Here is a 17,911-nt window from a genome sequence, read left to right as displayed (position 1 = left end):
ACATAAATCCCCATGCTTTCCGTTTTTATTGGACTGATAGAGATCCAACTTCTATCTATAAAAGAAGAGAGCAGGACTTTGACTAGACACATGCCCTGGGTCGATGTCTTTCTGAGCCGCTCACTCATCCACAGAGCTGCTCTAGAACTGAATCCATTACGTTGAATAAGCTGCCTAAATATACAAAAAAGGGAATTTCCACTAAACAAACTGATTTTTTTTAGACTATCAGAAACAACATGGAAGGTTCTGAGATTGAAAAGTCAAAAATTTGCTAGAAATTTTATTTTAGACTAGTCAGATTTTCTAGAAAAACAAGAAAAACTTCTAAAAAAAAAATCAGAAATTTTGAGATTACATTTTTAGAAATTTATTTTCAAGTCAAAGATTTTTGATTTTTCAAGCTCAGAAGTTTTCTTGTTATTGAGACTTCACAATCCATTTTATTTATTGTTGTTTTGTTTTTTTATTTTGGATATAAATAATTTTTTAAATTCCAGTGTGAAATGTTTTTTTAGAAATTATTTTTTGTTTGTTTTAGAGGATATATATAGTAGAGCGTATTATATTAGTTGAAAATTGTCTCTAAATGACAACATTATCATTTAAGGTAACTATTTCTGGGACAATTTGTTTTCCTGAAGAATCGGTCGGATCAGTTTCCTCTGATTTCACCTTCTTATAGTCCAAATGGCTCCTCTCATCTTCAAACCTTATTCTAGTCTTTGTTGGCGGCTGATGCAAGGACAATGAGGATGCTTTAATAAGTTCCTCCTCCATTTCATTCCCCTGTGCTTATGGGAGAACCGGTTGAAAGAGGAACAAGCCGGATCATTACGGAAATCATTTTCCTCCATTGTAAAAACATACAGTCAAGGTCAGGCTGGGGAAAAAAGGGACGAGATTCATTTAACCAGTCATTCTTTTTCCTTTTCTTCAGCCAGTTTCTGCAGAACAGTGGAAGCTGGATTTGTATGCAAGGTGAGGAGTCTGTAAGTAATCACAGGAAAATCAATACAAGCTCGAAGAAACTCCAAAGTCAACATGTTTGTCCATTGTAGCCGTTCTCCCTTCAGCACACATCATTCAAATAAAAGAAAAGCTTTACGCAACCCATCAATCAGTGAATCTCTGCAAAAAAAATTATGTTGAGCAGCCGTTCTTTCTCAGAACAACGTCGCATAATGAGCTGAAGTTTTGGCAGTTTGTTGCTTGGCTGCATACAGGACAAAAAATACATCTGTATTATTCGATTTCAGAAGATCAACTATTGCTTTGCATAAATGCTCAGAGAAATCTCAGCTGGGATGCTGGATGTTTAAGTTTATGGCAGGACTGTTGGTAAGATGTTGAATAAACGTGCCATGCTGTGATGGAGTGGCGACGTGTCGAAGGTTTCCCCGCCTCTCGGCCTTAGCCTGCTGAAGATGAGCAGCAGCTCTCCAGCAGGTCTGTAAAGGTTCAGCAGGTTGAGACGATGATGGATGGATGGAGTAACGATTTTAAATGGCTGCTGGGAGAAAAGGCTCTTCTTCAGAAAGAGTACAGTCAACATAGTTGTTGATAATTTGGCTTTTTGTTCAGCTTGTGGTTTTGTTTTCTACAAACCTCTGTCTCGGTTCGGTTGGAGTGAACTCTGGTGAAGTTTGAATGCATATGTGAATGCCAAGTGGACCAGAAACAACTCCAAAAGCAGAAAGTGGACTATAACGCAGAGCATTCTGGGTAAATACAACAAAAAGAAACCCGCTAGTCTGGCGCTAGGGGCAGAAATTGCTCGACTAAAGAGAAATTCTACAACCACTAAAATCTGACGCCACTCCATGTTTGTTTACATTTTATGAAGAAAAAAGTTGCACTCTATGTCTTCTTGAGATTTTTCTATGTTGTTTCATTCAGTGGTTTTTGGTGCAGCACCCCCACAGGCGCTACACTCTTTCTCAGAGTTTGGTTGGTTTGACTCGGAGCAGAGAGAAAGGGAACCACAGCAGCTGGAAGTGGAAGAAATGTTGAAGTTTTGGTCCCAAATCAAACCAGATCTACCAGACTGTCAGGTGTAAAAGCACCTGATCCACAGGAAGACAAGCAAGGTATGTTTTCATAAGCAATTAACATGACAGGTGGCAGAACCACTGAAAGATATTTATACTATTATAACATATTTTTATATAATAATAAAGTTGCACCAGCAGTAAGTTATAATAATAACAATGTTATGTTATTCTGGTAATTCTATGTCTTTATCCTCAAAATGTTGACTTTATTAAAAAGATTTTTATTCTGATCTTACTACAACCTTATTGTTGTATTATTTCAACTTAACTCTTCTCATTTCATATATTTTACATTTATGTAACATTTTTGGCCACTCCATCCACTCCAATGATTAGTTCCATGCAGACCAATGGCCTAATCAAAGTCCAGACCTGGTTAAATCTCATTAAAATGTCGGACATAAGAGGTGAGTGCAGAAACACATGCAAACCTCCCTCTTTTAGTCGGTGATTGTAGTTTAACTGGGATAAATAGACAAACGTCCCCTGAATGAATAAAAGCTTGAAGAAAATCAACACCACCCATTTGAGCGCATATCAGTCAGACGTCCTGCATCAACAAAATAAACCACATCAAGGCCAGGAGATGCAGCCACAGTATTAGTGTCATAAAGCATATTCCCTGAAGACGGAGACGCCCATCAGGGTTGGTTGATCCGTGACGCGTTTTCTTCTTCGTAGTTAATGAGCCTCCAGTCTGGAAACAAGTAATCGACTCATCCTGAAGCCCAGCTATAGATTTCACCACCGCAAACATTACAGATGGTTGACTCCTGATCATTTTTTAGCATTGATTTTTCTCCACAAGGCCAAATGCAGCGCGGCGCAGGACATGGGAGAATTGTCACATAAATCTGCTGCGGTGCAAACAGTCGGCTGGAGGTTACAACCGGGAAGATATGTGAACGTCATCTGAACGCTTTCAGGCACAAGCAAACCTAGAATCCCTTTTTTAATCCTTCAGTTACTGGACAACCTGCTTTTAGCAAATTTCTGTGAATTTTCCATCATGTTTGGGAAGCTTCATCCTGAATGTTTGCATTTTACCTCCACAGGTTGCTGAAAATGTTAATTATTTTACAAGAAAATTGTGAATCGAGTCTATAAATCAAGTGAGCTTAATGGGCCGTGCTCACAATGTTCTTTTGCATTTTGATGTGTAATTAAGGACTACATTCATTAACTACAACCTCCTGGGACAGTTTGGGTGTTTTATTTTATACAGTTTCATATCTGTAAGGAAAAGCTTCATTCTTTTCCAAATTTCAGGAGCTCAAATCCTTTGTCCATCCAGCTTTAAAGTAGCCGCATAAACAACTACAAACAGTAAAGATTGAGTCCCAACAAAAAAACAATCTGATGTGAACATCTTTATATTTAGGTCAGTTTTTTTTACGGTGGTCCTGAAGTGCAAACCCGCATCAACAAATCACTGAACACAACTACAAATTAACAAAAACACAACAAATTAACTAAAAGGCCTGTCACAATAACAAATTATGCTGGAGGATCAATAATGTTGTTTTGAAACCATTTTCAGGGTTCATTAATGGCAAATTAACGCATTATTGATTCTCAAAGATCAATAAACTATAAATTCTAATGAACATTTAACACGTGGACACATTTTAAATATCCAAAAATACAAAACAACAGGAACAACAAATAAAATGAATTATTAAGTCTCTGTAAACAAAACTGTACAAAACATAAAAGGCTAGTTGAGACCAAAACACTCAAACTTTTACCATCCAGTTTTGGTAGAAAAACCCGGATTTATCATGCAATTGATTTCTCATAGTAGCTGGCCTTTTAAGTAAAAACAACTACAATATATTTAAACGCATAACAAAACGGAAGAGGTTACCTAAAACATCTCGGATTGGACGAATCCACTTTTGACTTTAGAACCGGAAGTTATTCTGGTTTTGTTGAGATGGACGGGAGACGCGAACCGCGCTACGGTTCCTCTGGCACCTTCTACGTTTCTTCTTCCTTTCTATGATGGCTGATCGTAAACTACTTCAAGGTTAAGACCGCCACCTACTGGTGTGTAGCAGCATTAACTCACATCCACTAAATTCTATTTTTTTTTAAATTTTGTATCACGAAGATAAGAAAGTAATGCTTTCGGTAGCTATGTTTGCATCACCAGAAGCCAGAGGTGAGCAGAGAATCCAAATATTGTACTCAAGTACCATTACTTTAGCATAAAGTAATGTGTAAGTAATTAGTCATTTATGCTACTTTATGCTAAAGTAATGGTACTTGAGTAAAAAGTAAAAAGTTGCCATCCAAGAAAAGTAAGAGTAAAAAAGTATTTGTTAAAAATTAGGAAATTATCAATCATTTCATATTTATAAATTACATAATCAGATGGACCAAAATATAAAGTTAAGTAAAAATATTTGTATTTTAAGGACCAAAATGACAATTAAATTCAGTAACAAAAAATAACAAAATCAAGCAAAAGGAAATTTTCCAAATCAGTTTTTTTCAATAAAAAAAAAAAGAAACTTATGAAACTTTAACAAAACCTGCAGTTGTGTGTATGTGTCTGATGATTGTTTGGTTAAAACATGTTTGTTTTTCATTCAGTGGGTAGAAAATGCAGAAATTTTACACAAGTAAGAGTAAATAATAAAATCACTCAAGTAAAACGTACAGCGTAGTAAAAAATTACTCCTAAAAGTATATTTTTTCAGAAAAGTTACTCAAGTAAATGTAATTGAGTAAATGTAACTATTTACTATCCAACTCTGCCAGTAACATTCAAATTTTCAGCAAATGTGTTGAAGACAGAATAATTTCTGGGTCTAAAGCCAAAAGTGGAATCGTCCAATCAGAAATGTTTTAGCTTTTTTACTGGGATCTAAATCCTCCATTTTTATGTAGTTGTGTTTAGTTAACCCTGTTATGTTTAGAGATTTGTTGATGTGATTTGCACTTCAGGGCCACCGTAGTTTTTGCCCTCCAAGATTAGATGAATAATATAAATGATTAAAAATGTCAGGCAGCATAAAGGCATGTTGCATCTTAAGGTTGTTCATTTCTACTTACTGTAACATTTTAAAGCAATAAATAAACATTTATGATGTTTTTATTTCACTATGCAAGACAAAGGCTGAACCCACAAGGACAAACATTCATCTCCTCCCTGCAAATTGATGAGTCCGCACAGATAAACGGACATATTTAAGAAATAAAGCCCTTAAATATCAAGGGTTGTATGTTGTACATTTGACAAAAAGCAACAGCCGTGAAACACAAAGAGAAATATAATGAAAGACACCCACAGACCACAGCAGACATAAAGATATACAGAACGAGAGCTGGGGGAGGTGTTCTCCTTTACGGACGCTCTTTTCTGAAGTGGAAATTTCCCCAGAGGAAATCAGCGAGAGACCATTTATGTGCTCAGTCCTCCCTATTGGAAAGAAATTATCCTGTACAAACCCCCACATCTCAGCCAGCCGAGCCACTGTGACCTTCATCGCTCCTCCACCTGGAGAGACTTTCAATTTCCACACTTTCTGTGAGGGATATAAAAACTGGAGCGCTGGAAATTAGGTGCACACGCCTATGATGTCCTTCAGAAACATCGCAGACAGAAACAACATCCAAAAGAAATTAATCCAAGTTCAAAGTGCAAATTTAAAAACAGAAAGAGGAGAAAATGGAACAAATCAGTGTAATTTAGGGAGAGGAATGTTATTGAGAGAAAGAAAATATGAATTTGTGGTGAGTCTGTTGTCAGGTTTGGAAGTAAACATGAATGATGCAAACTCCAAAACACAAAATGCAAAAAAAAAGAAACAGAAAAATGCTGCAAACATTGTTGCAATCACAGAAAATGTTAGCAAAAACATAAAATGAACAATCATGCTGCAATCACAAACAAAACGTTGCAAACACAGGAAATAGGAGCAAGCAAGAAAACTCGCTAATTAGTGAAAAAAACAGCAAGTATGAAACGCTGCAAACTCACTCAACAAAGCTTAAATCCTCCAAACCACTAGGGGGAGACGTCTTTTCTAGCTGTCATGGTAACTCAAAGCATAAAAAAGAGAGCCGCATTTGCGCATGCGGTTGTGACGTCAGCACGGCAGGTGCAAAGAGCCCATTGAACATCAGGATAAATATCCTGATAAATATCAGGATAAATGTCCTGATGTACTCCAGACTCCACCTAGTGGTCCGGAGGACTTCTGTTTTGCTGAGCAAGTTTGCATCTTTTCAGATTTGCTGATTTTGCTCTTTGTAGCATTTCCCCTTTTGCTTCTATTTTCTGTGGTTACAGCATTTTCTTAATTGTAGGTTTTTGCTTCTATTTTGTTTGATGTGATCATTTTGGTTTGCAGCTTTTTTTCTGTTGCATTTGTATTTTGGAGTTTGCATCATTCTTGCATTTGCAGCACTGTTTGCTGTGTTTGCGCCGCTTTACCTTCAGTTTCTATCCCTTCATGACGACACTGCACCATTCTTCTAATGGCTACTGATGCACTATGTGACAAAACTCAGCTGCTTTCATGAATATTAAAGCTACACTACGTAACTTTTATTAAAAATATATTTTTACATATTGGTTGAAACTGCCTTCATGTCCTGACAGATTGTTATGACACAGATAATCTGTGAAGAAATGAAGCTCCTCTTTTTCCTCTTAAAGCATCTTTAGGTAGCAATCATTTTAAGATGAATTCCTTAAGAAGAAGCAGGAAGTCCACTGGGACTCCTGTCGCCTAAAGTTGCAAAGCATTTTAGGGTTTTAGTTGGAAACATCCAAACTTTATGCAAGTAGGCCACCAAAATGCAACTTAAGGGATCCGTTTGAAATGAACCGATAGAAAGATGAGGTCCTATTTTTAAAAGCAGCAGACTTCAGTCGCCGCGTGTGATGCTGACATTTAATAGATCCAACGTTTGTGTTTCTGCTTTCCAGCAACAACAGCTGAGTGCTCCGACTCTTTGGCCCTTGGCTGCACCTTCGGTCCCGCAGGTCCTGCTCCACACACAAATTTATTCCCTCACTGCTTGGCCTCCTGACTCTTTTCCTTCATTTATATTTTATTTCTTGCAGAAAAAGTAGAAACATCGCAAAGTCGCTGGGAAGCAAGGTCAAAAGTTTCTTTAAATCACAACATTGCCCCTGGGAATACTTTGGAAAAAGAAAACAGTCTTCAAGGAGAGGTCACACTGAACAACAGTCAGCGAACAAACACAAATCCTCCTGAAGAAACGGGTTTCTGATGCTGCACCGGTTCTTTTGGTGTTTTAATATCTGAACAATTTCACACTTGCTTTTTACAAATAAGCTCTGGAATCAGCAATCATGAAAGAAAGAAATCAAAGAAATGCCAGCTTTCAAAATCTTTTTGTTAACGATAACAGAGAAAGAACTCAGTAGGTTAATGATGATAAAATTAAAAATATTGGAGGGACTTTAAAAAATTTATGGATTTGTAACTAATTAGGTTAATTAGTCTTTCTGCTGTGGAAAAAAATCAATTTTTTGCACTTCAAAAACAGCAAATTATGTTTAGATATTAAACTATAGCCATACGCTACAGGTAGGTTTAAGATAAAGGTTGGTTCCTACGTTAGTAATCTGAGGGATGCTAAAAACTTCTGGGATAGATTCATCCAGAATCGGTTTCTAACCTGGGAGTAATAAAGCACCAAAATGTTTCTTTAGCTTCATGAATGTGAACCTGGGGATATTTCTGAAATGCCGACCGGCGCTCTTGTGCACACAGGTTCTCCTCTGTGAGCCGATAAAAGCTCCAGCTCATTAAATCCGCTCATTTACTCAAACGACTTGACTTCTTGTTCCTCTGCGACTCTTTGATGAGACGGTGTTTTCTTTCTGTACTGCTTCAGATGCTTTATTTGCTATTCATCATCGTCCAGCACTGAGGAAACTTTTTTTTTGAATGGCTGCCAGCATCGCACCATCTGTCTGCACCTGTCCAAGAACCAGGGAAGTGTCTGCATGTTGGAAACAATGCAGAGTCAGAGCTTCAGATTACAACAAGGACTCAAATAAACCAAGCAGCTGTCCGCTGGTTTCATAAATGTCATCTTGATCTGAGCCACAAGTGTCGTCAAATGTGTCTGATGAGTGGGAATTTACCTGGACACATATTTCTGTGAGCAGCTGCTGCAAGCCACAGACGTTTGTGCCCTGCTGAGCATCTGCCTCTGCAAATTTATTACCCAAAGGGGAGGCCAGACCCTGATCCCCCGTCCACATGCAAACCACAGCTGCTGCTTTGATTAAAAGCTGAATGCAAGTTTACTGGGGGTTTTTCTCCCTCACAAAAGTGAACAGGATGGACAGCAGTGGAGGAAATGACCACAATGTTCCCATTTCTGAGCCAAATTTAAATTACTGCTCCTGATTTTATAGATAATGTTTTAATTTAAAATCACAAGGTGTACCCCAAGGCTCAATCCCAGGACCCCTCTTATTCACCATCTGCTATATCAGTGCATGCTGTAGCCCAATCACAAATGGGTGTTGGGTGCAATATTTGGTGCAAGTTATATTTCACGTGCTGGATTCACATCCTGCATGTGGATAATGTATTTGGGCTCAATGCTCACCCCACATCTACTGGCTGGGATCAGAAAGACAAAAAATGAGAGGAAAATGTTGATCTATATTCAGCAAAAGCATCGTAAATATGTTCCAGATATTGTGCACGTCTAGAAAAATGTTTTATTTCAAACTGCTTTATAAACACAGTTTCCTCACAAATCAAAGTTTTTCTCAACAAGCAGGAAGGAAAATCTCATTAGAAGAGAGTCTTAACTAAATTCTTCTTCTACACCCAATTACCTCAGCTGGAACCGGCGGAAACAAGGATCAACCTTTGACTTTGTGACATTTCTGGAATCCAGCATCATCAACTCGAGAGCTTCAGTCTTCAGCTTCTCTTGATCAAACTACTTGGATTAAATAAAGTATAAAATTAAAAACAAAGTTATTTAACTTTAGCAGTTTCTCACCTGGACGAAGATGACTTTTCATTTTGTGGCGACGGCGAAGCCGTGTTGATATAAATTGTTATGCTCTGTAAAATGAGACAGAGAGAGCGGACAGGCAGAAAGTTTTACTCCTGACAAACAGGGTTGGATAAACAACAAAATCGATCCAGTTTAATGTCAGGAATGAAAAATATCTGGAGATAAACCGGTGCAGCCATGAGGGGAGAAAGCGAGCGTAAGAGCGAAAAAACTAATGGCTAAACTACCAGGCAATAAAAGTGACTCAGAGCTCTCATGAAAAACACATTTTTCTATCGCCTTATGCTTTGCGGTAAATAAGGGAAGCAAAAGGGGAGAGAACAAATGGCCTTTTTATCAGCTGGAAACGAGTCGCTCTCCCTCTGCGCCAGAGACTCATTTCAGTTTTATGTCTTCACACTGTAAACTTTCCCAGAAGCATCAATGGAGGATCAATGGCTCCTCTAAGACGAAAAGTCAGAGAAGGATTCATGAACAAGCTCTAATTTCTTTAAAATTTAAACTCACATTTTCCTCTTAAGTAACGTGACCATAATTAGATGGAAAAATCAGATCATAGGTTTGAGGGTTTATATGCCAAATAAATTGGACCATAAATTGTATAATAATATATAAATAAGTGAAAATATTGTTTTTGAGACCATTTTGAAGTAATATGGTCTCAAAAACAAATTACTTCAATGTAAACACAAAACATATTACTTCAACAACAAATGTCATTATTTGTTATGACAAATTTTGCTGGACGATAAATTGTATAAAAAATTATTGCGATAAACGATGATAATGTTTTTATTTATGATGGTAGTAATATAATAAAGTAAGAACATTTAATGAACATTTAACACTAGCAGACATTTTAAATATCCTAAATAAAACAACAGAAACAATAAATAAAATTAATTATAAACAAAATGTAAACAAAATTGTCCTAAAAAAAGACAGCTAGTTGAGACCAAAACACCAGACTGGAGATTTATATCATCCAGTTTTAGATAAAAACTATAAATCATGCAAATAGAAACTATTCAGACTGTTTTCATTTATCATGTGATTAATTGATTTATTGCTCTTTGCAACAGGTCTAGTCCAATGTGGTGGATTCTGAAGCTTTGAATCCGCTCCTTGTGAATTTCCATGTTACTTCCGCTCCTTTTTCTACCACACTTTTTCCTTCCACTACGTTTTTCAGCATTAATATGCATGAATACAGCCAGCTTCTTCAGCAGTGACCTTTCACGGCTTCTCTCCCAGGATCCAACACCGTCAGGATGAAACATCGTCCTGCAGGTTGAGTCTTTGGAAGTTTGATGAAACAGACGTGAAAACTAAGAACGACTACAATCAGTTTTAATTGAAGGACTTTTTATGCAAGACAAATTCCCACTGTGCAGTCCGGCCTCCGGGTTAACAAACCGCTCCTTCCTTATGGCTCAAACAATCTTCTTCCTCCTACACAATTAGCAGCAGGCCTCCCAGTAGAGAGCAGGCAGGACGGAGCTGCCGTCTGTCCGCTCTCCGCTCCGTCCGGCTCGCTCCGTCTTTCCTCCCAAAGCACCAAACGCCGTTTCACTCTGACTGAAAGGAAACCAAAGGAGCTGCAGAGCCGCTCTGGCCAGAAACAAATCCCAAAACGCATGAAGAAGGGGGGAAAAACAAGTTGGATTGTTATTTAGACCGACTCTTGCATCAGCTGCTGTTTGATCTGCAGGAAGTTTCATCAAATCAAAAACACATTTTCTGTGCAGACAGCAGTTCTCTCTTCCAGTGTGGCTTCAGGGTCTGGGAAATGATTTTATTGTTTAGTTTCTATAAAAACTTCATCACATCAGATTCAACAGTTACAGATCCCAGAAATATCTCTGTGTTCAGTATTGCATTTTAACAGCATGTAACAGCAATAAGTTAACTAAATGAAAATCATTTGGACAACAATCGTTAAAGAGATGCTCCACTTTAACAGAAGAAAACGTCATTTTTTTGAGACATAAACTTTTGACACCCAGTAGGAAGTTGCCAGTTTGCACTTCCTGTTTTCCCTGTCAATGCTGAATGATAAATGCTATTTTGGTTATCAAGTCTTAATCCATTTTAATTATTATTACAATGTTTTCCAGTTCCAGTGCTAAATGTTTTTAGAAATATAAGGGTTTTATTTTAACTTTAATTGGGTATACTGTCTTAAATGAGCCATTATCATTATTAAATTAGCTGAAAATTGTCTCAAAATAGCAATATTATTGCTTATCGTAATCATTTCTGGGACATTTTATCGTCCAGGTAAAGTTTTTTCGGGTTTTTTGTCAGGTTCATTTCTGAGCTGAAATTTGACGCTGGAGACATATTTCAGTCTCCAGCTGTAATTAATCTCTTCTTCCCCAACAACAACCGACGCAAATATCCCATAATTGCTGCACTGACTGTGGTCCAAACGAACATTCTTGTCATCAGGGTTGATGCAGCTGATAATAACTTGGACATAATGAATCCCACTTAGCATCACAGGCTAATTTCTGAGCTCTTGTGCGGTTTGTTGGTTTCACTAGTTCTGGTTCCTTAAAGTTTCTTCTCGTCTCTGCTCGGTTTCCCTCGCTGCCCTGAAGCTAAAAGGTAAACGGGAAAGTTTACCGTTATTTCCAAACGACTCTGGTCACTTAGCGGCGCGGTGAGAATAATGAGCCACGCTAACGACCTCTGCCCTCCGGCAGGACGAGGCGGTGGGTTTACAGTGTGGCCCTCAGATTGGGAGCCTGATGACCTGGATTAATATTCTGCTCACAGTCGGAGGGAGACAAACAGGCTTTAATATCAGAGAGGAAGTGAAATTACACCGAGCTCTACAGCAGAGGCCGGACGATACGCTGCCTTCAAATGAATCACATCTGCTTTTAGCATTTTACAGTCTGGATATAAGAAACTCTACTTTGTTTTATTTTAATTTTAATTTTTTTATCAATCAGTTATATGGATTCAAAGAAAACTAACCTGGATTATTTATCGCTTAGGATTCGGAGTGAAACATCTCGTTTTTTTTAAATAGGAGGAAGATTATGGTGCAGATTAAGAAGCTTCTACAGGAAGTTAGATCTTTTCTGTATTTCTGTTAAATTGCTTTGGATTATAAACCTGTTAGAAAATCAGGTTACTTCAAAACAAGCATAACTTCCTGCTAGGAATCAAGGAGGTTCATTTGTGTGGATGGATATTTCAAAGAGAACAAAGTTATCAAAATATAAGACGATATTGATGGGAATCCTGTCAAAGCAAAGATATATTGCCGCAATATTTGTTGTGATGCACAGAATCCAAACAAATTCTGTTTTCTCATTCACAAAACACAGTTTGGTCAAATTTCCACTCTGGTTGCAGTTTTTATAAATAATTTTCGTTGGATGAAAGGCCAAAATACATAAAAATGTATTTGTTTTCCCAGATATCTGGCGGCTGTGTGGATTAGTCGTTGGGTTCAGTGTTTCCACATTTCTCTCCCAAACATCCAACCTTTCAGCGCCGCTTCTCGCTTCCATGGCTCCATCCAGGATCCATCAGAACGGAATGGAGCGGATCCAGAGGACGTCCAGCATCCAGTGCTAACTGCCCGCAGACAGAGAAAAAAACCATGCCAGGACGCATTAGCAGAGATTTAAGCACCAAACTCTCTCACGGGAATGACAACAGCGCTGCTCGTCTACGAAGATACGACAGGAGAGTAAATCTAAGGACGGGTCCAGAGGCAGGACAAACACTCAAGGGGAGGGATGTTGTGTCATGTGTCTGTAAATGCCAGCAATAAACACATCTGCTGATCCTTGGGAAGCTTGCAGACGATTACTGGAATGGCCGGGGCATCACTGTTAATCAAAGGGACGAAGGAGAGGCCCGGGTCGGCGGGGAGAGCTGAATGGACGCGATATTAAAGTGATATTTCACTTTTCCTGAGGTTTTATTTTGTCTGTCCCTGCTGGTGATGAAGTTTGTGTCAACTTCTCATTAGGTCCGTCACAATAACAGATTTCACTGGACAATAAATTGTCCCAGAAGTTATTGTGATAAACCATAATGTTGCTTTCAGGTCATTTTTAAGTTGCAAGAACACATTTTTCAAAGATCAATACTCTTTATATTCAAATTAATATTTAATACTGGAACTGGAAGACATTTTAAATATCCTAAATAAAATGAATTATGAAGTCTCTGGAAACAAACTGTCCAGTTGAGACCGAAGCGCCAGACTGAAGACTTTTATCATCCAGTTTTGGGTAGAAAAAGAGAGAATAGAAGAAAAATAATACAAATAGAAATTATTGAGCTGGTTTTACAATTAATTGATTTATTGACCTACTATTGATTAAAACAAGCTTGGTTGAAAAAACTTCTTGGTTTTTCTTCATGAAACCAAAAATCAGCTCATTATTAGGATTTATGGTGACATGTTTCCTCCAAACAGGTGAAGTGAGTGAAAGCATCAACATTTAACAAACGAGTCATAAAAAAAGCCATAAAGTTCATCAAAACCTCGCTGGGTTTGTCCGTCCCGGCCGGCAGCAGCACCGGAGGCCAAGGCTGGCAGTAATGGAGCGCAGCCATGGAGAGATGACACCGGGCCGGGATAAAACACAAGGCACCTGGAGACTAATTAAAAACGACATCTAAAGCCTGTTATCAATTTGGACTCGGCACGAGCTCCGGCAGGACTGACCTCGACCAAGGACAAGGCGGCGAAGATGGAAGAAAGGAGGAAATTAATGACGGATCTGTGAAACGAGAACTTAACCGAGGAAACCAGAGGAACAGATGTTCAACTGGGCCGACTGCAGCTGCTGGAAGGATAAATCGCTTCATTAGATGGAAACGTGAACATTTATTTGAGAATTGACATTCATGGAAATCAATTTGAACAAAAGTAAAAATAATTTTTCAGACTGAGGGGAATGTGACTGACATTGATTAAAGCCAGGTCTGTTGTTTCAGCTCCATACTGTAAATACTGTATTTACAGTGTCAGCGGCCCTGAGTACGTTTTAAAATCACAATATGTGGAGCTGAGAGTTTGATGATTACATATTTATATTCTGACCCTTTAAATTATTCTGAAATATTTAGATTTAAACCTCTTTCATGAGCTCAGCCAGCCTCATCTCCACATAAACAAAACTTCTTCCATCCATCCATCCATCCATCCATCCATTCATCCATCCATCCATCCATCCATCCATTCATTCATCCATCCATCCATCCATCCATCCACAGCGGTGGACTGAAACAGATGGTTTCAGAAGATGTAGCAGGAAGGAACTAAATCCCAAATGACTCCTGAAAAATGTCAAAGCTGCAGCAACAGACTGAATTTGAACTTGTGAGAAAATAAATAATAAAAAGAAAATGTCTGTGGAATACGGTTTTAATTGGGGGGAAACATGCAAATCCACAGCAGCATCAAACGCCACCCCAAACCTGTCTGTTTTCCTAAATTCCTGTAAAATCTTTCTAGACGTTTACAAAACCACATTCTTCTGTATTTAGCTGCTTAGGGAACGTCTGGAAAGTCCACATATGTTGGACGGAAGATCAAGCAGACTGGGATAAGCTGCAGGATCTCAGGTCAGTCAAGCATGTGGATGAATCCAGATCTGAATGGATGCAGAGAGGAGGAAACAGATGGATGCTGCTGCTGCTGCTGCATGAACCACGAGCAGAATATCAATGATGTCAACATTTCTATTGATGATTAAAAGCTAGATCATCAAACATTTCCTCATCACCTCCATGAAGGAGATGATGAGGAAATGAAGGCGGAGTTACTTTGAAAAACTAACTTTAATCGGATTAGTGATTACTCCTTAAAAACGTAACCTAGTTAGATTACTGATTATTTGATTTGGAGAGTAACTAAGTTAGATTATAAGTTACTTCTTTAGTTACCTCCAGTAGCTGCTGTCAACAAACCTCCACCGTATGTAAAATGACTCACAGCAGATGATGGAGGAACGACGGTGCAGCTGATTCCCTTTTTGTCCAGGAACGTCAGTAGTTAGATTTGGATTCACTGGACGTGTGATTCTGCTGACCGTCGCAGAAACAAGACCAACGATTTTTCTCTTAAACACCGACTTACAGTTTGAACAGCGAGTTTCCCAACACAAGTCCAGCGGGCAGGTAAAAAGAGGCGACGCTGCTGAGAGGTTTTGCAGGCAGAACAGTGATTGGCTGCTCTTTAGGCCTGTGAAATCTCCCTCACACTTCTCACGTTTTCTCACTGTTCATTAACACATCCATGTTTTTACCACATGAACATAGCCAGACTAAAACAGAGTCCAGTAAATATGAAATTTGATAATCGTTTCCCAAGCCTGACGGCGGTTCGCTCTCTCAGTTCCACCTGAACTTTTTCCACAGGGGAAAAATATTTTTGCCGGGTTGTGAACTGCTGTTTGGATCAGACTGGATCATAACGGAGAGGCTGGTGATGAATCAAACAACCTCTGGGGATCCTGAGCCAGAAACTTTCTATGTCCAGTTTGCTCTGCATTAATCCAGCGATTTTAATGAACTGGAAAACGAACCAAAATGGTCAATGTCACTTTGTTCTTTTTCTGCTGACGAGATCTGTGGGTTCAGACAGAACTTTCTCTACTGCACATTATATTTATATATTTATATATCTTTGAGAATGGGTTTTTATGCTATTACCATTTTATTACTTGGAAATAATTTAAAAACAACAATGTTATTTTTAATCACAATAACTCCTGGGACAATTTATCGTCCAGCAAAATTTGATATGGTGGCATGCCTTTATATCTATATTAAATACTTTAATAATTTCAACACAAATTAATTTAAGACTAAATTTAAGCGTGTGAAAAAATATTGAGAATCATTGTAGTCAAAAGCCACATGGCAGGAAAAATTTGCTTCTTTTGAGCTTTGGATCAGCTGGAAATGCTGAAAACATTCTTAAACTTTTTTTTTTTGTTGTTGTGAAAAGTGGTTCAAATCTTTTCTCCACATTAAATTGGATGTTTCTGTGGGTTTGGAGCGACTGCCCTCCTTCCAGAAGGGGCCAGCCCGCCGAGGATCCGGTGACAAAGAGAGGATTGATGCGGTCAGACAGCAGAGCAGAGGAGGCTGCCGAGTCACCTCCACGTTCCTCATTAGGATTCACCACCTGAATACAAAATGGTGGAAGTGACAGCAGCTTAGGCGCCGCAGAGCGATGAGGCAGAAACAGCCGCAGTGGGACGGCAGGCGGGTTTGACACGAGGCCGCCGCGGTCGATGAGAAACCTCAACGTCCCTCGCTGACATTGACTGCAGGGTCGTTTTAACAGAGCTGTCTTGCAATATTAAGAGGATTTATGACAGTATGCACATCATATCTTCCTCAGACTCAGAGGTGAACTGCAGTTTGGGAGCAGAAACCCGACTGCGGACTGTGAATTACACCTGGACCGCGGTTCGCTACGATAACCTACTGAAAATAAGACAAAAACATCCAGCAAAGCTTTGTTCTGGTTGCTCTTTGAGAAAATGTCGGAATTGGATTTGGATGAATTGATGGGACCCAAGAATGGAGCCTTGAGGAACGCCATCTTTAATCCCTGGGTTTATAATGACAGGGTAGAAGAAGCATCGATAACAAGGTTAGAAAAGCAGAGCAGTCCAAAAAAGGCTCCTTTCCTTCCTTCTTCTCTGCCTTCCTGAACTCTAAGTTGTTGTTTTTTTATTGCTTTTAGTTTTTATCTCAGTAACTCTTCAGTCTGAAAATGTTCAGCTCAAAATGAAAGTTTTCAAAGAAAAAAAGTCAAAACAAGGAAATAGAAACCGTCTGTGACAGTTGCAGACCATATTTCAGACATCTCTGTGTGATGGCTCTTCAAGCTCTGACCCCATACTCTTTTTTTCTGCCACAGTTTTTCCTTCCACTCAACTTCCTCATGAATGTAACACTCTGTGACCTTCTGTTTCTGACTAAACATTAATTACAAACACCAACTGATATGAAACGCTTACATCATGATAAGTTTAGCAGCCATTTTGTCCAGCTTCGCTACAACGCAAAGTATTTTATTATTTACTTTAAATATCAACATTTTTGGCATTTTCTTGCAAAAAGTGACTTTTACTCAAAAGCAAAACTTTGCTGCACTGAAATCTGTTTTTAATTCATTTAATAAACTTGGCCTAAAACAAAAATGCATTTTCACAGTAAGAGAGGCTTAAATCCTGACTTTATTGATCAGAATTGATTGAGTTGTTTTTCCTCCATTTGATTACTTTTAAACTAATTTGCATAAACCTTTCTAGCAACAAATCTGACCACTTCATTTGTTTATTTACTCACTTTACTGCTAAGTAGATAACAAATAATGTCTTTGGCCCTCAAGTTCTTCACATTCGGCCATTTTGGCCCATGTGACTAAGAGTCTGGACTCCTCTGGTCTGTCTGGTGATAAAAGTGTAGAAAACTTCAAAATGTTTGGAGAAAACTCAAACTCCAAGGCTGGGAAGCGCCGCTGGCCGACCTTCAACCCCCCAGGAGGCGCGGATGATAAACCGACCCGTCACGGCGGTCGGTGGAACCACCTGGGCTCAGGTGAACCAGGTAAACCCGTCATCCCTCAACGCCGCTGGCCTCAGCCTCCGACTACGACTAACAAGGAAACGGGACGAATCCTGAAGCAAACCTACGGATTCCTCCTGCCTGCTTTCCTGCACATGCTGCTGTTAAAACTGAAGAAGTTCTGCTTGGTTTTGTCTTTTGTTAAACTTTTAATTTTTTTTCCAATAACTGTTTTATACAAACAAACACACAAGTCCATTTTTGTT

Source organism: Xiphophorus couchianus, chromosome 16, assembly GCF_001444195.1.
Source record: "Xiphophorus couchianus chromosome 16, X_couchianus-1.0, whole genome shotgun sequence".
NCBI lineage: Eukaryota > Metazoa > Chordata > Actinopteri > Cyprinodontiformes > Poeciliidae > Xiphophorus > Xiphophorus couchianus.
The sequence above is the reverse complement of the archived record's forward strand: the minus strand, read 5'-3'. Positions refer to the sequence as shown.